Raw genomic sequence first — 23,339 nt, 5'->3', positions numbered from 1 at the left:
ACTCGCTGCTCAGGTTTTATCCGCTTTGCATGAAGACTGGTGACAATTTTAGCTGTCCACAACATTCTTTCCAGAATCTGATGTAGTCGCCCACTCTCTCAGCTTCTTAAATAGAAATAGCGTTGGTCATATGCTTGTGGGGCCCACTGGTGAGCAATCACTAGTGAGTGGGTCCCATGAGTTTAAGCCTCTTCCGGCCTCTTCCGTTAGAAGATGATTTTCAAATATAAATTTGAATGAGGATGGGAGATAAGGATAAGACCGGATAATCTGGTCTCATCCAAACTCTTATCCTTTCCTATAAAAGGGATGAGGTTCTCTAGTGAAAAATCATTAAAGAATAATGAGAGTTAAAAGAGGAACAGTAGTACATATTAATTTGTCCATTTAGCTTGTCCTTGAGATGATCTAAGTCATAAATCGTGATCTGGGGCGATCTATACCGTACAATCAAAGGGGTGATTAGACCCATCCGGTCCAGTAGTGGTTAGGCGGACCGCTACATCTGGACCGTTCATCTTAAACTTTGTATAGGTTTCATATCGTGTAAACCATCAGATCTTGATGGCTCACTCTTCCTCACTTACTAATAATGGTATATGAGGTTCCACATAGCCATCACTACTTCTGGATTCACGATGAGTAAAGAAGATTATTATTTATACATGAAACTGTCTGGAAGATCTTTCTTATACTATCTCTATATGTAGACGATATCATACTAGCTGGTAATGACATGCAGTTGCTGATGTTGACTAAAGATTGACTATTCTCAAACTTTGAGATGAAAGACCTCAGTGAAGCCAACTTTATTCTTGGGGTAAAAATCATCAGGGATCTCCCTAAGAAATTTTTAGGCTTGTCTCAAACCACCTATATACAAAAGATCTTAGAGTAGTTCAAAATGAAAAATTCAAAAGCTGTTGAAACCTCTATGGATAAAGCTACCAAGTTAGACAGAAAATCGTGTCCTCAGACTGAAGCCGAGAAATTGATTGTCCTCAATACCTTATGCAAGCACAGTAGGGAGCTTGATGTATGTTATGCTTTGCACCAGACCGGATATTAGATATATAGTTGGCATAGTTAGCCGTTCTCAGAGTAACCTGAGACAGTCTCATTAGCAAGCCGTCAAACGTATATTTCGCTATCTTATTGGCAATACCTAATATTGTGTTATAAAGGCACAACCTTCGATCTCAAAGGATATTTTAATGCTGCTTAGGGTAATGACGCCGACGAGGGAAAGTCTACTTCAGAATATGTATTCTTACTCGGAGAATGAGCTATCTCATGGTCGAGTAAAAAATATACATTCACAGCTCTTTCATATATGGAGGCTGAGTGCATTGTATGTTGTGCTGCAATTTAGGAGTGTGTATGAGTTCACAAATTTTTACTAGGTCTGGGTGTTGTACCGAGTATTCGTCAGCCTATATCCCTGAAGATAGACAATACTTCTGCCATTGACTTGGCGAAAGACCCTAAGTACCACTAGAAGTTCAAGCACATTAAGATCAAGTATCATTACGTCCACGATCAAGTGAGAGATAAGAAGATTGCCCTCAGCTACATTCCTATTAAGGAGATGATATCTGCTCCCATAACGAAACATATAGTCAGAGATTTATTTCAGGTTCATATCAGGCATATGAGATTGAGGAAAACTTGAGCGATATATTTGTTTTTAGTACCTTTGATCTTTCATTAATAAATGACACATTTCATTTATTCAGTATTAAACACTAATATAAACTAGGTAAGTAAATCATCAGCATTTACCCTTGAGATCATATAGGATTTCTATTTTTGTCGGTAGGTCGGTCACCCACTCGCACAAGTTGACCAACCTTGAATGTACACGAGAGGTACACTTTAAGCGATGTTCATACACTGAGGTATGAACTTCTCTTTTTTGTGAAAAATAAAGGATAAGGATATGAGTGAGTTGTATCCGCTTACAATCTTAAAAGATTGAAGATAAGACTGATAAATTCGAATAACGTAATCATACCATTCATTTTCACGCGATCAATGTTATGGCTTGAATTGATAGCCAGGTTGTGAGGTTATGAGATAAGTCGTACCTCATGTAGAATGATCTACGTATTGTAGACCCGACATACACATAGTATTGTCTACTTTACAACATATATTGTAGCCACGTGCTGAGACCTTTTACCTATAGATTGCTTTGATTCGATATAATCATTGCAACGTGCGAGTAGCCAGTCCCGTAGAAGACTTTTTGTGTCCTTAGCTACTCTCTTATATGTAAGAGGATGAGATTGAGTGTCACTACTTTAGTGTACTATGAGAAAAGGTCCTTGATTGGCCAGACTCAGTTACGCTAGGAAAGCGGTTTAATTTATTCCAAATTATACATCTGCGTGGGGAAGATCTCATGACATCTACAACAAGTTTCTAGAACTATAAATATGTACTTAAAGATCTATCCGTCAGTATTATCAAGTTGTTTTTATTAGACTTTTGCAAACAATATTTTTTCTTAAATGCATATATATATATATATATATATATATATATATATATATATATATATATATATATCTATATATATTGCTTTAAATTGATTTTAGTCGAAGTTTGTGAAAAATCGAGTTTTCAGAATAACTTAATAAGTTGGATAAGTGCGTATGTTGGCCGAGTACTCCAGATCGAGAGTTAACTCCATCCAGTGTGGTCATGCAGACTACGACAGATATTGTAAAGCTTGGGTTATTGAGTACTAATTAGGTGGTCATTTAGTACTTTAACACCTGTGAGAAGATTACAGTGATCCAGCCGGTTTAGTAGTAGTTAGGCGGACCGCTAGATCTGGACCGTTCATTTTAAGCTTTATAGAGGTTCCACATCGTGTAGATTGTCAGATCTTAAAGGCTCACTCTTCCACACTTACTAACCGCTCTATGAATATAACATGTAATCCCTCTCCCCTCTCTCCCTTCATGTAGTTTGCAATAATCTCCCTCCATAGCTCTGTCCCTTCCTCTCTCAACATGAGAAAGAAATATAAAAGAGGTGAATCTGGAATTCTCAGCACATTAGGCAACATAGTACTGATCATGTGCACCTTCTAAAAACATGTAGTTGATGTAGAGCGGGTTGTGGATAATTTCATTGCCAAGATGGACCAAAAAAGGCCCGATCGGGGATGGAAATGATTCGGACCGTCAGAACTTAAAACAGACGTATCTCACAAACCGAAATGAGTTATCGAACGTAAAATATATGATTTTGGGGTAGGACGAGCTACTTTAGCTGCACAAGCTAGATTCGTGAAATACCATTAGATCGGTGGTCATTTCCCTGTTTTAATTTCATTTTTATTATAAATAGTAAGTTTTAGTTTCATTATAACTCTTCATCCATTGGGCTTTAGAAGTTGTGTCCAACATGAAAAGTGCTTAGAATAATTAGGAGAACAGCGTAATGAAGCCAAATAGGACACTTACTATTTTTTACCAAAAACCTTGTGCACTAGTAGACATCATGACCGTCTATAAATAATGAGTTTACTATTTATGGTAAGTCGCGATTTCTAAGAGTTTTAGTTATAGTTTGATTCTGAAATTTCTTCCATGGCTTAGTATCCCTATTTAAAGGATTGTAGACTCGTTTATTTCATTCATCAATCAATCAAATTACGAATTTTATAAAATTTATTTTCTATTTTTCTTGTTTTTTCCTCATGGATTCGAAAAGTCTCTGTGAGGAGTCCAGAAAAGCTATGTGGGTTCGGAATAGTTATCGTTCATCCCTGCATCAGTAGTGCATGTAGCTCAACATCATGCTCCCCTCGCAAAATCTAGTCACACTCTTTTTTTTTAATTTTTGCACAAGTTGATTATATGCCATTATTTGTGGGGAGGGGGGCTTTTTCACTGTTGGTCAATAAACGGTCTGCAGCTAATCTTGTATACGGTTTGACCTTTATATTTTGGTATTGACGATAATGACCTCCAATAACCTAATCTCACTTACTCACGCTTCCCCTTGGTGTCACCCGTGATAAAGGACTATGTTTTTGAAAAGTCCATCCTGTCCATCTTTTTTGCCATCTCATTTGAGACCTTAAGCCCAAAAATGAGCTAATCCAAAATTCAAGTGGGCCACGTGGCAAAACAGTGGGATACATAAGGTCGTTCCCATTGGGATGAACAGAAGATACAGAGATAATAGTCAGATCCAAAATTTTGTGGGCCATAGATGGTCGTTCAGTACCAAATTTTGAATCTGCCCGATTTTTGGGCCCAACCCAACTGTTGGGACCGGGTGGATTTGTCAGAAACAAAATGGAAGGGCCCGAGTGTTTGAAAGGTGGACATCCAATTTCTACTGTTTTCTACCATGTGGCCCACTTGGAGTTCTAGATCTGCCTCATTTTTGTGTCCACCCCTGCAAAATGGATGAATTGGTGGATTTCGCAAAATGGATGGATTCGAGGATTTCTCAAAAAACATAATGGTGGGCCTCACTATTCTTTCAACAGCCACGTTCAATACCCACTTTTTCTTGTTGTGTTGTCCACTTCAGTTTTGGATATGACTCATTTTAGGCCCACACCCTAAATGATTTGAAGAAATTGGTGAACGAGGTGGATTTATCATAAATATCATGGTGGACTCCACAAAATTTTCAAGTTACCTTCCAGGAGCTGACTGGGAGGGAAACAGAGACTCTCGTTGTGAGTGTCTAACTCTTTCCTTCTGTGTAACCCACTTGAGTGTCCAGCTGTCCAACTGGCCTACCTCCTAATATGAACTGGAAAAACGGATAGGCCTTATGGTTTTATCAAAAACATAATTGTAGGTCCACGACTGTTTCATAGTTGGGTTATGGGCCGCCCAGTTTTAGATCTGACTATTTTTTAGACACACCGCCTAAAATGATATAAATAAATTGGTGGACTGGTTAAATTTATTACAAACTTAACCAAGGGCATCACAAATTTTTCAATGGATGTTCCTAGAACATTTGGAAGGAAGAAAAAGGAAAAAAAAAAAAAACGAAGGACTTGGATTACTGAGGTGACACTACTGCCACAGACTCCGTTGGTCCACCATGATGTATGTGTTTTATTAACAGTCAGCTCATTTTAGGGCATGAGCTCAAATTGGAGAATATCCAAAGCTCAGTTATCACGCCACAGGAAACTATGGGCATTAATACCCACTGTTTTGTGCCGTGTGGCCCACTTATGGTTCCGAACTGCCTCATTTTTTAGCCCACTCACAAACATCACGGTTGACCCTACAAGTTTTTAAGGGGTTGATTCAATGGTGAGCTTTTAATACCCACTCTTTCCTGTCATGTGGCCCACTGATCTGCCTCATTTTCTTGGCCACGTCCTCAAAATGATCTGGAAAAAAATGGTGGACCGGATGGATTTATCACAAACATCACAGTAAACTGTACCAATTATTCCAGGGAGAGGGATTTTATTGTGGGCGTTCAATACCCACTGTTTGGTGCATGTGGCCCACTTGAGTTTTGGGTCTGCCTTATCCTTTGGGCCCATACCCTCAAAGGACACGGCAAAACTGGTGGACCTGATGAATTTTTAACAGTGGGCATCCAATACCCACTATTTCATACCCTGTGGCCCACTTGAGTTGTGGATTTCCTTTTTTTCTTTTTTCTTTTTTTTTTTAGCCACACCTTACACTGATTTGGCCGTGCTTATGGATAGAGCGACTTTTTTCACAAACATCACAGTAGGCCCACAAGTTTTTAAAAGGAGAGATTCAATTACAGGCATTCAATACCCACTTTTGGTGCTGTGTGGCCCACTTGAGTTATAGATCTGCCTTATTTTTGGGGAGGCCAAGCCCTAAAATAATATAGAGAAAGTGGTAAATGGAGTAGATATATCACAAACATCATGATGGCTCCTTGAATTTTTTAAGGGAGAGAATTTCGCGGTGGGCATTCAATACCCAGTGGTTAACAATATGGGACCCACGTGAGTTTTGGATTTGCTTCAATTTTGGGCTCACACTGAAAATGATGCGGCAGATCTGGCAGGGGCGGATTTGTCACAAATTTCAAGGTGGCCCAATGATTTTGTCATGCCATTGTGATGTAAGTGTTTTGTCATGCCATCCATCCATTTTGCCAACTAATTTTACGACATGAGCCCAAAAAATGAGGCAAATCTGAAGCTCAAGTGCCACAACAGGGTCAGGATGCGCACCATTAAAACCTTATTTGTTAATATATATTGATTTTAATATATTTTGTAATAAAAAATTATTATATGATATATACAAAAAGGTATGCAAAAACACCTTTTTCTTGTGTTTTGGGAATAGTCCCATATTGGAAAAGGATGGGAAAGATTTTAAGTATATATGTGGAGAGTGGAGTATTATAATATTTACCCACATAGTCAGAGTATGGAGCTTGCATGTTCACTGGAACACTTGTGCACGCTCGGGCTCGGGCACGGGCTTGGGCTCAATTACGGGCTCGGTGCGAGGGCATGGACATGTGAGATAGTGTGGCCGTAGAGGCGCTAGTGGCACACTTTGCACTTCCCACGTCCACATCGTCTCGCAGAGGGCGGTGCGACTAAGAGGCTAAGGCGGATGGCTAGCTGGAAGAAAGACTAGAGGACTGAGTGAGGTCTTTTAGTATATATAGAGGCTGGAAAAAGAGCTGTTGCAGAGAGTTGTAACTGCTCATGCACTTGATTGCTGACCATGTAGAAACTATTGTATGTGGTTAGCCCAACAGCTAGAAACGGCTAGCCAGTGTCTCACAACGGTCACAAACAACTGTATGCAGTAGCCATTACACTACATGCACAACAGCTAACAACTGCAAAAAATGGCTTGTTTCTCTAACAACTAGAAAATGGTTAATTGGGATTTATTTCCTTGGACCATAACCCCCAACCACCAATGCCTATATAAACAAGGCCTGGATGGGTTTCCAAACCATCACAACTCACTCCAGCAAAACCCATACGAACCATAGCTACTCCACTCCAATAGACCAAAGTTCCAGCAAGACAGCAAGGTTCATCTGAACCATTGCCTGAAGATCAAACCGCAGTGTAGTCTAGAACGGTTCATCTGAACCATTAGCTGAAGAACATACCAGTGTAGTGGTCAAAATCACAATTCTTCTTCTTCTCTCTTTTATGAGATTTTTTTCCTTTTATTTTCTGCCAGATACTGTGTAACAGAATTCCATTGGTGGGCCTTCGTGTTTGTTGCGAACCATAGCCACTCCACTCCAATAGACCAGAGTTCCAGTAAGACAGCAAGGTTCATCTGAACCATTGCCTGAAGATCAAACCGCAGTGTGGTCTAGAACAGTTCATCTGAACCATTAGCTGAAGAACATACCAGTGTAGTGGTCTAAATCACAATTCTTCTTCTTCTCTCTTTTATGAGATTTTTTTCCTTTTATTTTCTGCCAGATACTATGTAACAGAATTCCATTGGTGGGCCTTCGTGTTTGCTTAATGCAAACCCACATCAGGCTCGTCGTATCCTAGAAGCAATTTTCCTGTAATATTTTCATCATAATCAATTTACTTGAGTAGGGGCAAATGACGCTTTACGGACAGCGTCCCAGACGTGCTTTTGCCTGTCCTTATTTCGAGAATATTTTGGTTCTTCGGTTTACATAATTTTACAGAAAATTATTATTTGTATTTTGGTCAACAATCTTAAAGCGTTATTTCTGATGGAAGCCGATAGTGTATCATCTATCAAGTTGATGAATCAGGACTTGATTCGTCTTGATCGATTCGATGGAACCAATTTTACTAGATGGCAAGACAAACTCGAGTTTCTTCTAACAGTGTTGAAGATCTTCTACATCTTAGATCCAAATTTGCAGCCGTTGCCTGAAGCAACTGAACCAGATACACCTAAACAGATCACTGCCTGCACCAAACGAGCTAAAGACAAACATCTGTGTCGTGGACACATTCTGAATGCACTCTCTGACCGTCTGTACGATTTGTACACACAAATGTCATTAGCAAAAGAAATCTGGACCACTCTAGAGTACGAATACAAGGCCGAAGAAGCAGGTACCAACAAGTTTCTGATTACTAGGTACTTCGACTATAACATGGTAGATAACAAACCGCTGCTAGCCCAAATCCAAGAACTGCGGCTAATAGTAAACAAAATCAAAGCCTTTAAGATTGATCTTCTTGAATCATTCCAAGTCGGGGCTATTATCGTTAAATTGCGACCGATATGAAAAAACTATAGAAAGAAGTTGCTGTATAAGACTAAGGACTACACACTGGAACAAATCCAGAAACATCTCAGAATTGAGGAAGAATCCCACAATCGTGATAAAAAAATGGCAATGGGAATTCCTCGTCCAAATTACACGTAGTAAAAAATACTAATAACAAGAATCCTTATAAGGACGATTCCCTGAAACTCAATAAAGGGAAATTCAAGAAAAACACCCAAAAGAAGAAAGAAAAATTTAAAGACCCATGCCATGTCTGTGGGAAAAACGGGCACTATGCTCGAGTCTACCGATATCGCAAATTTAAAAAAGAAGCAAGTGCAGTAGAAGAGGGCGATATTGTGGTTATGATTATTGAGGTGAATACTATCCAAGGAAAGGTTCCCGGTTGGTGGTACGATACTGCTGCTACCATACATGTGTGTTATGATAGATCAACCTTCAAAACATATGAGGAATTGACCGATGGTCAAGAAGTCCAAATGGGTAATGAAGTCTGATCAAAGGTTGTCGGTAAAGGAACTGTCGAACTGATATTCACCTCTGGGAAGAAAGTGATTCGGACAAATGTCTTGCACGTCCCAAACATGAGACGAAACTTCGTTTTTAGGGATCTTCTGGGTAAACCAGGAATAAGGGTGGTGTATGAGTCAAGAAAACTGATTCTATCAAAGAACGAGAATTTTGTCGAAAATGGATATGCTTGTAACGGTATGGTCAAGTTTTCTCTGAATGAAAGTAACACTTCTGCGTATAAGATTGAGTCCATTGGACTATGGCATGATAGACTAGCCCATATAGGGTATAGCACCTTGAAGTTCATTATTAAGAATGATTTAATCTCATACACAAAAAATAGTACTGATAAATGTGAAGTGTGCATACGATCCATAATGACGAAGAAACTTTTTCCAAGTGTCAAGATATCATCTCAAGTATTGGATCTTGTGCACAATGATATCTGTGAGTTAAACGACATGCTTACTCGTGGAGGTAAAATGTACTTTATAACCTTTATTGATAATTGCTTTAGATATGTGTATGTGTACCTGTTAAAAAGCAAAGATGAAGTATTGAACATGTTTAAAGTATATAAAGCAGAAGTAAAAAATCAACTAAACAAGAAGATAAAAATTCTTCGTAGCGATAGAGGAGGAGAATACTTCTTTAATGAATTCGATAACTTCTTTGAAAAAGATAGACTAATACATCAGTGTACTACGCAATACACACCTCAACAAAAAGAAATAGCAGAAAGGAAGAATAGAACATTAATAGAGATGGTCAACTCAATGCTAATACGAGCAAAGTTGCCACTCGGTCTATAGGGTGAGGCACTGCTTGCAGCGTGTCATATATTAAACAGAATTCCGTCTAAAAAATATAAAACATCTCCATATGAAACATGAAAAAGTAGAAAACCTAACCTAGGATATCTTAAAGTGTGGAGGTGTCTCGCATATTGCAGAACTCCTGATCCAAAAGGAATTAAGTTAGGACCCAGAGCTATTTAGTGCGCCTTCGTAGGGTATGCACAGAATAGTAAAGCTTATAGACTTCTAGATCTAGAGTCTAATACCATAATAGAATCAAGAGACGTTGAGTTCTTTGAGAACTCACTATCCTTGGAGTCAAAGGATAATGAAGTCCAAACTCGTGATAGAGAACCAGAAAGTACAACTCTACAAATAGTGAAAGCTCCCATTGAACCTCATAGGAGTCAAAGAACAAAAATAGAAAAGAGTCTAGATAATGACTATATAGACTCTCACCGCATCTTTTTCTATCTTATAGAAGGAGATAGAGAAGAAAAATACTTATACTAATGACTATAGAAGATGATCCTAAAACATATAAAGAGGTTATATCCTCTAAAAACTCAGCTTTTTGAAAAGAAGTTATAAATGATGAAATGGATTCTATAATGTCAAATCAAACATGGAAACTAGTAAACTGACCTCCAGGTTCTAGACTTATAGGTTACAAGTGAGTATTTAGGAAGAAATATCATATTGATGGGACTATCCAAACTTTTAAAGCTCGATTAGTAGCTAAGGGTTTTAGACGAAAAGAATGGATAAATTATTTTGACACATATTCTCATATAGCTAGGATAATATCCATTAGGATATTATTTGCACTAGCTTCCACACATCATTTTCACATCCACCAAATGGATGTAAAGACCGCATTTCTGAATAATTACCTAAATGAGGAGCTATACATGGAATAACCTAAAGGATTTGTTCTACCAGAAAATGAAAATAAAGTATGTAGATTAATCAAATCTTTATATGGATTAAAACAAGTATCAAAACAATGGCATGAGACGTTTGATTCCAAAATACTATCTCATGGTTTCATGCATAATATAGCTGACAAATGCATATATTCTAAAATAGATGGTAACTATATGATTATTATTTGTCTGTATGTTGATGACATGTTAATAATTAGTAATAAAATGGAAGGTGTAACTAAAATAAAGAGGTTTTCATCTTCCGAATTCAAAATGAAGGATCTTAGACAAGTAAATACCATCCTAGGTATCAAAGTTAAAAAATATTGTGGGGGTTATGATTTGTGTCAATCTCATTATATTGAGAAAATACTAAACAAGTTTAACCATCTAAATATAAAAGAAACAAAAACCTCATTTGATTCAAGTATCAAGCTAAAAGAGAATAACGGAAGAACAGTTGCACAATTGGAATATGCGAATGCTATATAGAGTATTATGTATGTTATGCAATGCACTAGACCTAATATCGCATATGTTGTGAGTAAACTTAGTATGTTTATTAGTAACCCTAGTACTGAACACTGGAATGCAATCAGTAGAGTCGTTGGCTACTTGAAAGCAACAAAAGACTTATGACTATTTTATTCAGAGTTTCTTACCATATTAGAAGGATATACCGATGTGAGCTGGATATCGAGTGCAAGGGACAACAAGTCTACTACAGGGTGGGTATTCACCCTAGGAAGTGCAGCTGTATCTTGAGGATCCAAGAAATAAATATGTATAATGCACTCGACTATGAAGTCTGAATTCATAGCCCTAGCTGTAACAGGTAAAGAGGCTGAGTGGTTTAGGAATCTTTTATTAGAAATTCTTTTTTGTGTAAAGCCTATATTAGCTATGTCACTACATTATGATAGTGAAGCCACATTGCTAGAGCCTATAGCGGCACATATAATGGTAAGTTTAGACATATAAGTCTTTGACATGATTATGTCAGACAATTGATTTGAGATGGAATCATTGTTATTTCCTATGTGAAATCACGCAATAATCTAATGAACCATTTTATCAAATCTCTACCGAGAGAGGTAGTAAAGGTAACATCTAGAGGGATGGGGTTGAAACTCTTCCACCAAAGTTCCACCAATAATGGTAACCCAACCTAAAATTGGAAAATCTCTAATTTTGGGTTTAATGGGTAAAAACAAGTTACTGATATGTGAAAAAATTTCAGTACTAAATTATTTAAGACCTCATCCATAATAGATAAGTGTTAAGGGTTACAAAAGAGGGTTGAGTTGTAAAAATCTTAATGAAATCCAATCTAAAAGACAAGTGTCTTATAGTAACGAAGACACTGTAAGGATTTCACCTATGTGAACATAGAGACGGTGTCGTCTCTCATGAAAGTTGGATTTTTCTCTCGAGATCGTTCATTAAATAGGATGAGCACATGACTATTAATTGTGCCAAGCAAGATTGTGGGAACTCTAATAAACACATAGTGAATATGTGTGTGGTTTCTCCGGCTCTATTATCTAAGAATAACTGGTTCAACGCTACGGCTACCAGTCATTTCGATAGAGCTCTAAGATACTTATACTAAGGGAAGATTCAATTCGAAAGATATCTTTCTTTATGCATATAAGCTGTTTATTTTGGCAGAAATATTTTTTTGAAAAATATATTTTAAAATCAAGTGGGGGATTGTTAATATATATTGATTTTAATATATTTTGTAATAAAAAATTATTATATAATATATACAAAAAGGTTTACAAAAACACCTTTTTCTTGTGTTTTTGTAATAATCTCACATTGAAAAAGGAGGAGAAAGATTTTAAGTATATATGTGGAGAGTGGAGTATTATAATATTTACCCATATGGTCCAAGGAGTATGGAGCTTGCATGTTACTGGAACACTCGCACGCGCTCGTGCTCGGGCTTGGGCTCGGGCACGGGCTTGGGGTCGGTCTTGGTCTCGATCTCGGTTATGGGCATGGGCTCAGTGCGAGGGCGTGGGCATGTGAGGTAGTGTGGCTGTAGAGGCGCTAGTGGCGCACTTTGCACTTCGCACGTTCGCATCATGTTGCAGAGAGCGGTCTGACTAAGAGGCTAAGGCGGATGGCTGGCTGGAAGAAAGACTAGAGAACTGAGTGAGGTCTCTCAGTATATATAGAGGCTAGAAAAAGAGCTGTTACATAGAGGTGTAACTACTCATGCACTTGATTGCTGACCATGTAGAAACTGTTGCATGTGACTAGCTAAATAGCTAGAAACATCTAGCCAGTGTCTCACAACAGTTAGAAACAGCTGCATGCAGTAGACATTACACTACATGCACAACAGTTAGAAACTACAAAAAATGGCTAGTTTCTCCAACAACAAGAAAATGGTTAATTGGGATTTATTTCCTTGGACCATAACCCCGAGACACTAATGCCTATACAAACAGGGTCTGGATGGGTTTCCAAACCATCACAACTCACTTTAGCATAACCCATACGAACCATAGCCACTCCACTCCTATAGATCAGAGTTATAGCAAGACAGCAAGGTTCATCTGAACCATTGCTTAAAGATTAGACCAACAGTGTAGTCTAAAACGGTTCATCTGAACCATTAGCTGAAGAACAGACCAGTGCAATGGTCTAAATCACAATTATTATTCTTCTCTCTTTTCTGGGATTTTTTCATTTTATTTTCTGCCAGATACTGTGTAACAGAGTTCCATTGGTGGGCCTTCGTGTTTGCTGAACGCAGACTCACAGCAAACTCGTCGTATCCTAGAAGCAATTTGCCCGTAACCTTTTCAGCATACTTAATTTACTTGAGTAGGGGCAAGTGTAACGACCTTGGAATTTTTGTGCTAATCTTTCCTTAAGTAGTTCATAGCGACAGCGTCGTCGCCATGGTTCTAACGCCGTGACTTGCGCACCGAACCGATACCGGCAAGAAGATGCCGATCGGCGTTTATTAGAAGAAACACCGCGTGTTGCGGATTTCGAGGGAATCTCTACAATTAGTCCCATCAATCAACCATTAAAGCATCCCATACCTTAAGTACAACAACCCATCTTCACCTTTTACAAAAGTCTACCCTCTTTCCACCTCACCACTCCTCTTTTTCCCATTTTCAACATTAACCATACCTCTTTTTACAATTTTCAACCCAAACCATCCCCCATCACTCCATCACCCATCTCTTTCTCTCTCTCTCTCTCTCTCTCCCTTTACAACTATCTCTCTTATTCATTTTTTCAAAAATCCAATCCAAGAGAGAGCACCATACGTATGAGTCCCCCATGGTGAGAAAACTTCATTTGTGAGGTCCACCTTTCCCACCCCTTCATCTCTCATCTCAACCATCCATTTCTCATCTTCCTCCATCAAAGAGGAGCTCAAGGAGCTAAGGAAGCCAAGGGAGCAAGAAGATCAAGCGGTGGGTGTTTGGATAGGATAGTTTTTGATGTTTTTAAGATGGGCCAAGTGAGGCCAACCGATCAATGGTTCGGATCTCACTTTGGACCCTATGATGTGGCCAAAGGCCCACTTGGATCATCATGATCATTCCATGATGGGGCCATTCCCCATGGACCCCATCATGATGTTTACCTTCTTGCATATTTAGGGTCATCTAGACCGTCCGATTTAGTGGAGAAGGGATCTCTACCGTTGAATTTTAATTTATTGGGCCCACGTGTAATGGGACCCACTTGATGTATGATTTAGTGCAAGGGAGGGCCCATAGTGCCGGGGTCCCTCCATCACACGGTCTCACTCTCCATCTCTCTCCCTTTTATCTTATTTATTTATTTATTTTATTTTTGTAATAATGAGATTATGTGGCCCACTTGAATGGACCCCACCATGAGGTAGGCATTTTATCCAAATCATTTAAAAGTGGGGCCCACTTTCTATGTGTAAGTACCCTGCCATCCATTCCCTGGTGGCCCACCTAAGCAGGGCCCACCTCCTAAGTACTTGAAAAGTCCAGCGTCCCTGGACGCTGGACGTTGCTGGAAGGGAACACAAATATCCTTTTTTTTTAAACCTTGGAGTGGTCCACTCATGTAGGCCCCACCTTGATGTATGTATTAAATCCACACCATCCATTCCTTCCCTAAGCCCTTTTTAGGCGTTGACCTAAAAGATGGGATCCATCAGACCTTCAGGCGGGCCATACCGTGGCAAATGGAGGTTTGCACCATTGAAACCTTTCCTAACCCTTTTATACGCTGAAACAGGCCCAATATTGGGCTTGTTTTGACTGTCGCGAGGCATGGGGAGCCATTGGACGGAGCAGATCTGCAAGAGGTGGACCCCACCTGCAAAATCCATGGAAAAACGAAAAAAAAAATAAAAATAAATGAACACAGCCCTGGCCGCCGTACAGCCACCCACGGCTGCAGCCGTGGGCCCCACGTTGATGTTTATATGTCATCTAATCCGTTCATCAGGTGGCCCACTCTCTGAAGTGGGCCCATCTCAAAAATCAGCCTGCTCCAAGACTCAGGTGGCCCACACCGTGTGAAACAGTAGAGTTGAACATTTACCTTTGAAACCCTTTTTGGGTCCACAGAAGTTTTGGATCAGGGTGAAAAATTTTGTCCCCCTTCATCTAGGTCTGCTGGACCTTATCAACGGTCCGGATGGAATATAAACATTATGGTGGGCCCCACATGGAGCCCACAGTGATGTAAGTGTTTTATCTCCACCGTCCGCCTGGACGGTGGAGCCCACTGTGTGCGTGTGTGTGCGCGTGTGTGTGTGGGTGCATGTGTGTGCTGGTGTGTGTATATATATTTATATATAATATTATATTACATATAATATATGTTATATGTATATATATAATGTTATATTATATATATAATATCATATGTTATATATATATATATAATATTATATTATATATAATATATGTTATATGTATATATATAATGTTATATTAAATATAATATTATATGTTATATATATATATATATATATATATATGTGTGTGTGTGTGTGTGTGTGTGTGTGTGTGTATATATTATATTATATATAATTTATTGATGGTGGGAGGCCCACCTCAGTACTTGTGACCCATGGTTGAGGCCCACTTTGATGTATATATAAGGCCCATGGGTCGAGGCCCATTTAATGTATTAGGGGCCCATGGGTCGAGGCCCATTTGATGTAATGGGGCCAATGAGTTGAGGCCCATTTGATGTGCACATGGGGCCCAATTGGTGAGGCCCATTTGATACATATAAGGCCCAGGTGAGTAGACCCATTTGATGTACATATGGAGCCCAACTGTCGAGGCCCATTTGACACGTGTAAGGCCATAAGCTTAGGCCTATTTGATATGTTCTGAAGCCCCCGGGTTATAGCCCATTGCAATGTACATAAGGCCCATTGGTGTGGCTCACTTAATGAATATAAGGCCCATGTGACTTGACTAATTTGATGTATTTAAGGGCCCAATGGATGTACCTAAGGTCCATTACAATGTGTGATCCCAAAATAACTTATGATATGATATTTGTGGCTGTCGTGCCTTGGGAGCAATGTTGGTTTGACGTCCACATTGTAAGTGTAGTGTGGTTAAATGTCCGCATTATGACTTTCCCTTGGGCCCACTGTTAGGCCCATATGTGTAGTGTGTAGGCCGTCTAGGCCCATCTTCATTATGAACATCATCCACCCCATATAACATATTTAATTCCATGATTCATGATCATATGCATCATACGTATGCTTGATATGAGAAATGATGTGCCTTCGGGCAGATTGTCTAGGGGCCCCGTACAGGGGTGTTGCCCTACATGAGCGCACGATACGCGCAGGATTGCTGCATGACTGGATAGTGTGATTCATGCATTCGCATTGTGTGATATGGTTACTGTACGCCCTAGCGACATCAGGGCCGTAGCCTCCACAGACGTATCGTGGTTGGCAGGATTGGATACCGAAAATACTGTTCTACATGGGGTGCGATAGATATCCTTGGGTGAAAGTCCCTAAACCCTTATGGTACCAGGAGGTTGCTCCAACGTCTAGACCGAGTGGGTGCATGAGCGCTGAGTGCCGATTACCAGACGGTTGCGCTTTCCACTGTGTCGTGGTCGGTTGGAAGGGGGTGCGGCCTTACCCGCCCGAGAGTAGGGGGCAATGCTAGGCTGAGTCTGACCAGCTCGAGGAATGGGTCCGCTATTGACGAGCCGAGCCCGATATTGGCAGGCGGATAGTGAGGTCTTTTCCACTCACCTTATTGCGCGCGATGGGGCGGCAATCTGGCTTGGAGTGTACTAGACCCCGGTGATATTCCAGATTTGAGCCGTATTGACATGTGGACTTAGATGAGGATTTGTATGCTTGTGTTGCATTTCGCATTGCATGGCCTTGGTATGGCCGACATCATTCTTGCATCACATGGCCTTGGTACGGCCAATGGTATTCCTGGCATTCATCAGCATATTCCGCATTACTCTGATATTGCATAACTACATTACCACCTTAAGCATACACTTTCACCACCCTCTAAGCTTTCTATAAGCTTATGCACGACCGTTGCGTGCAGGTGACGTTGGTTCGCAGCAGCGCTGAGGCTTGGGCGCGTAGCTGATCTTCCTTTGGAGCTTTTGGACTATCTTCATTGTATTTCCCTTATGCTCATTGTACTTGTAAAGTTTTTGATTATAGTGGAAATGTGATGGAGTTTTTGGTTGTTGTTTGTGGGTTATGCCTTTGGTTATGCTTATTACGAATCAAACTGATGTACAAAATCCTCCTTGTAGCATCCCAGGATCGGAACCTGGCGAATAGGTGCCGGGGTCGAGAATGGGGTTCTACGGAGGTCGGCGCCGGATACAGAGTTCCATTGGTGGGCCTTCGTGTTTGCTGAACGCAGACTCACACCAAACTCGTCGTATCCTAGAAGCAATTTGCCCGTAACCTTTTCAGCATACTTAATTTACTTGAGTAGGGGCAAGTAATGCTTTAAGGACAGCAACCCAGACATGCTTCAGCCTGTCCTTATTTCAAGAATATTTTGGTTCTTCAGTTTCCATAATTTTACAGAAAATTATTATTTCTGTATTTTGGTCAACATTAATAGGGCACATGGTGATGTATGTGTTATGGATGTCATCCATTCATTTTGCCAGCTCATTTAAAAGCATGAGCCCGAAAATGGGAATCCAAAGCTCAAGTGGACCACACCTGTTGGAAATAACGAAGATAATGTCGCCCTCCATTGAAACCTTCCTATAGCCCACATGGGCCATATAACCTGGTCATAAGGACCTGGACGAAGGACAAATAGAAATTTAAGCTCAATCCAATGCTCTTATGCGGCTCCTAATAAGTTTTTGACCGGAAGGTTCAATCTGTTTACACCCATTCTCAGCATCTTGACATGAAGCAATTAAAGGTCGGCATCCTGACATGAAGTAATTAAAGGCTGCTAACCACTACATATCGACACCATGGGAACGTAAGTGGTCTGAAACCGTCTCTCAACTGAGAATATCTTCATTCAATCTTCCAGCAATGCACATTCGTAATTAATATGAAGGCAAAAACCCTTACACGCTCTTTTAGGAAGACACAGTGCATGCCACGTAGCCATGCTTATCATGCCCATTAATGGGGCAATGTACACAACACACACATAAGAAACCTGCCCGGAGGAAAGATTTATCACGAATTTAACCATAATATTCTCGGTGAAATTGTCGATCACAGTCCTCCTAAAATGGGAGATCTTCCCTTAGACATTCGAGAAACTGCAACGTTTGAGAAGGTTTTGAATATCTGAATGCCAAACCAATGTCCAAGCGAACCCAGCCACCGATTGGATCCAAGTCAAGAGAAATAGACACATTGACTTGATCATGTCCCTCTCTTTGTACATCAATCAGAATTAAGAGATTGGGTAACCTAGAGAGGATATGGGCCGATAGCATATTTGTAACAAGTGTCAAATCCTACTCCGATAGTCAAGAACTGAATGATCTAGACTAGGTCACCCAAATGAATGGTCGTGATTAGTAAGGGATATTCCTTTGATCAAGGCAGAAAAGCCCTATAGGGGAGCATCTACATATAAGAGTGGAGACCTGAGGCCCAACAGCTTCGGACTTTTAAGAAAACTTCCTGGCTAGGAGATTATGGATCTATCGAGGAAGCCATTTGAACTGGGAAGCCCTCAATGTAATTGCTAAGGATCTAGGATCGACAAGGAAATCCTAACGAGGGTTTCACCACCTTGACAAGTTATAAAAGGAGAAATCGAAGAAGAGCTTAGGGCCCTATGCCAAACACATCAATCTTTCTTTAGATTATCTTTCTTAGATTTCTTAGTATAACTTAGCCTAGTTTTTACACAACCACTATCTATGGCTCCTGCTATAGTACATTAGGAGAAGAAGTAAATTTCTATAACCTTAAGTTCATAGAAAAAAATTAAAATTTCAGGGTTGATAGATGGTAGAAAAAACCTAAATCTGAAATTTCACTTTTTGCTCCAAAATGAAGGAATTAGAGTGAAGACAGTCATCAATCAACGATGTAAGATCATAGAACGAGGTCTAACTTTTATATGATATCGTAGTCAGATGAGGGCAAATTGTAGTTCAAATTTGAATTGTGATTGATGGTGTAAAATGGGTCAATCGTAAGCTCCAGATTTAGAAAGAGTTGGTAAGCCTAAAAAGGATAACTTCACGCCTAAGAAAAAGCCTACCAAGGTTCTCACATTTCATACTCGGTTCATGTGATGAGCAATCCAAGTTATTCATATGAAGAAAAATATCTTACTACGAGTACTCACGAGCTTTCCTTACTCGATGGACACCAAAATCAATGTTTAAGAGGCTGATTTGTCAATTGGGTCACTTCTACAATGATGTAAGGGCCGAAATTCAATGTGTATGGTTAATTTATATTTCATAGGCATGGTATAAAATTTCATATCAAACAGATCATGAAAACCATGTGATCTAGAATTCAAGGTTATAGGTTAATGGCATTAAGTATTTACAATTTTGTCATTTTTATTTCTTCAACATATGTCATCTGTAACATCCGTCTATACCATCTGAATACATTAGAATTTGACAGGCATTCTTTATTTTCCATGCTCTTTCCATCACACCAGTTTGGACCTTGATCACTTACAGATGACCAAGATGCCTTTTTTCTGGGCTATACCGCCATGAGGTCTTAATCAACACTTTCATACATCTAGTAAAGAAGTTAGCCCGTAGTTATAAATTATATCTTACGATTTTTGAACTGAGCAGTTTATTCTGATATTTGGGTGGCCCGTTTGGCAGATCCAAATATAATGGACGGTTAGATGACATGTTAAAAATCTCAACCTCGAGATTTATATTTGTATATTTATTTTATTTATTTACGCATTTAATTATATAGAATTTCACACATTAGTTCCCCCACTATCTAGAGTATTTTTTTTCTTAGTGTTTGGAGGAACATGGAAAAATGGTTATATTAGGGCTAATCTTGATACATTGAACTCTTGTTAGGCCGGGGTAGTGAGTTCTTTGGTATCATCCATTCCAGGTGAGTCTTGAACTTCTGCTTGATCAGGGCATTGAGTTCCTTGGTAAGCGCCCATGATTTGGTATTTGAATCAAACCGCATGTACCTTCCTCTAATATGGTTTCGTAAGACCATGGTCCTAATCGTTCTAGATCTTTTTGGAAATTATCATGTGCTTTTTCATTCCACCATAAAAGTACCGTAGGTTTTATAAAGGATAACCTAAAGGGTCCATCCCTTGTTGAACCTAACTTTTACTATTATTATTTATATGATCAGCTGTAAATTCTAAAAATCATTTTATATTGACACTTATTACTCCCAAAATTTTACTTTTTAAACCATACATCGATTTATCTAAAATTTTAAAACAAAGTCCCTGACTTATTCATGAGACTCCAGAAATTTTTTTGAAGTGAGATTCCACATTTTGGTGAGTGTTTCATCCCTGTAAGGTGCAAAAAGGCTTACTGTCAAGCAAGGGTTTTTACACAATTTTGCTATTATTGGATGTTTCTAATATTTTGTGCAGATCCAATCAGGTTGAAATTTTAGAGGGATGTTTTTGAGGGCATAAGTGAGTTATCAGAAAAGTTTCAAAATTTTCTGATATGTCCACGAACTGCAACCAACGATGGTTTTCTAACATGTTAGGTTTTCACCGTAACAACATAAAATTTTGGGAAAATTTGAAAATCTCAAATTCCATTTTGGAAAACTTGTTTTTCTTAATTGTGAATCCATTTAAGAATAAAATTTAGTTCATAATAAGTTTATTGGGGAGTTTGGGAATTTCTTCTGAAGGTACCTAGATTCATATTATCTAAATTCCACGTCTAACTTAATATTTTCAATGGGGAACCTGAATGTGGGTTTCTAATTCCTCTAATTCCTAGATCCTTTGGGAATTAACCTAATCATAGGTATCTAATTCATGACCATATCCTAGTCGCGTAAAGCTTAGGATAGTCCATTGCCTCAGGCCCAGTTAATCTCATTCTCGTGCTCTTATACCAACTGTAACGCCCCAAGTTTTTCTGGCTTGAATTTACACTCGCGCCCGATAATTCCAAGTGTTAATAATGTAATAATTAAATGCTTCAAATCTCACCTTGTTTTTTTTTTTTTTCATTTAGATCACATTCATAAAAGTATCCAATCACAAGATTAAAAGCAATTGTACTTCTTATTCCATTAATGCATAAAATTAAGTTTACTGTTTAATGCTCACTCAAATGAGAGCTTATTACATTATTAAAGTGTGTAATGGAAAATAAGTTTAAATGTAATGATGCTTTCTCATTTATTTGGAATAATCTTCCATAAAGAGCTTAATATCTGCATCTTCGGTCTGTGCTTCACCTACAATATCTGTATTGTTGGAGAAGGTCAATGCCCTACTCGTAGTGATGGTTATCCTTTACTATTAATAATAATTCAAGATATTCATAAAAGTAATATAAGGGTTCCGATACATCTCGTACTCCACCACTAAGAGTGGTATCGGTATGCGTAACCAATCTACATAAATGCATGCCTAGCATAGTGTGTGTGGTCCATCATCACGATGTGGAATATAATTTATAAAAAACCCAGCTCGGTCTGCATCTCATACTATAGAGATTTGTCAGTGTGTCCAACGCTACCGTCGATTTACGTGAACACCTCAAGAAAGTACTACACATGAATTAGATGAACTACATGACATAGTTTGTTCATGGAGTGACTATTTGTGACATTCAATCCCAGAAGTGCTGTAACACGTATTGCGGATTACTTACATCAATTTGTGCACCACTACTCAAAATCCATAAAATTATGTGTTGACCAAGAGGGTCACTATCTAGGGCACATTACGTCCACGATAAAATATATAAATCACTAGATGTGAGACCTCTAACACATCGCTTGCATCAATAAAGAAAGTAAATCGAACCATGGGAGCTTTGAAATTCCAAGAGACATGCCCAAGCCATAAAGGGAGGTAGCATAAGGCTAACTTAATAAAAGAGAAAAGCAGCATTAAGCTATCTCATTAAAAGAGAAGAGTAGCAAATGGGCGATCTTAACAAGAATAAGGGGAGAGAAGTAAAAGCCAACTCAATATATAGTGGAAACACACGTTGCTCTCAAAATTGGCAATGGCAAGGCTTGTATCCATCACCCCACATGAATTTATAAAAATCACGCATAATTAAAATCATATCTTAACCATGCCTCTCACAGGGATTCCTAACGGTCCATGAATCAACTGGCATGGAAATCATAGTAATATGAAAGTATGTAAAAATAAGATAAACAATGTAGAAGTCAAATTAAATTAGTGTAAGCTGAAAAGAATCCTCACCTTAGCCTTAGATGTAAAAACTAGATAAATCTCGATGTATGAGGGCTTCTATACAAACCATGACGTCACTTGAGCAAAAGGGAGACACCACACATGTAGAGAAGGAAGAAAAGGAACAAATGTCTAGGCATTGGACGCCTCTCTCTTTCCCTTTCTCTTTCTCTCTTTATACGTGAGAAGGTGGTGGGCGTGCATTGATTTGAGAATGGACAAGGGACGCACGCCCCCTCTTGTAGGTTTCTCAAATTGGGTTTCTCATCCCAAATAAATTGGGTTTCTCCAATTTGTCTCTTCTAGCGATCTTTCTTTAAATCTAATTCCTCCATTGTGTCGGGATCATCGAATAGAGCTAAGGTATATGATTTTCTTGGGGATCCAAAATTTAGATTGACCTATCTTAAAAATTCTCTAAGCGAGTGTCAAACGTTTAATCTCAATTAACGGTCCAAGTTTAATTATCAAGGCCCAATTTTGGAGAAAATGTGTTGTCAAAATAGGTAAATGATTGGAAAATTTTTCATGGTTGATAGATGGTAGAAAAAACCTAAATCTGAAATTTCACTTTTTGCGCCAAAATGAAGGAATTAGAGTGAAGACGATCATCAATCAACAGTGTAAGATTATAGATTAGGTTCTAACTTTATATGATATCATAGTCAGATGAGGGAAAAGTATGGTTCAAATTTGAATTGTGATTGATGATGTAAAATAGACCAATCGTAAGCTCCAGATTTAGAAAGAGTTGGTAAGCCTAAAAAGAATAACTTCACGCCTAACAAAAAGCCTACTAAGGTTCTCATATTTCATACTCGGTTCATATAATGGGCAATCCAAGTTATTCATATGAAGAAAAATATCTTACTACGAGTACCCACAAGCTTTCCTCACTCGATAGACATTAAAATCAATGTTTAAGGGGCTGATTTGTTTATTAGGTCACTTCT

General features: G+C 38.9%; 1 protein-coding gene across 3 annotated transcripts in view; it reads left to right on the top strand.

The window, feature by feature from the left end:
- Window positions 1-23,339, top strand: part of LOC131239795 (G-type lectin S-receptor-like serine/threonine-protein kinase B120) — a 67,019-nt gene that overhangs the window by 4,905 nt on the left and 38,775 nt on the right. The window lies entirely within an intron of this gene.

The sequence above is a fragment of the Magnolia sinica genome, chromosome 3 (genome assembly GCF_029962835.1).
Source record: "Magnolia sinica isolate HGM2019 chromosome 3, MsV1, whole genome shotgun sequence".
NCBI lineage: Eukaryota > Viridiplantae > Streptophyta > Magnoliopsida > Magnoliales > Magnoliaceae > Magnolia > Magnolia sinica.
This window is presented reverse-complemented; position numbering and strand designations above follow the sequence as displayed.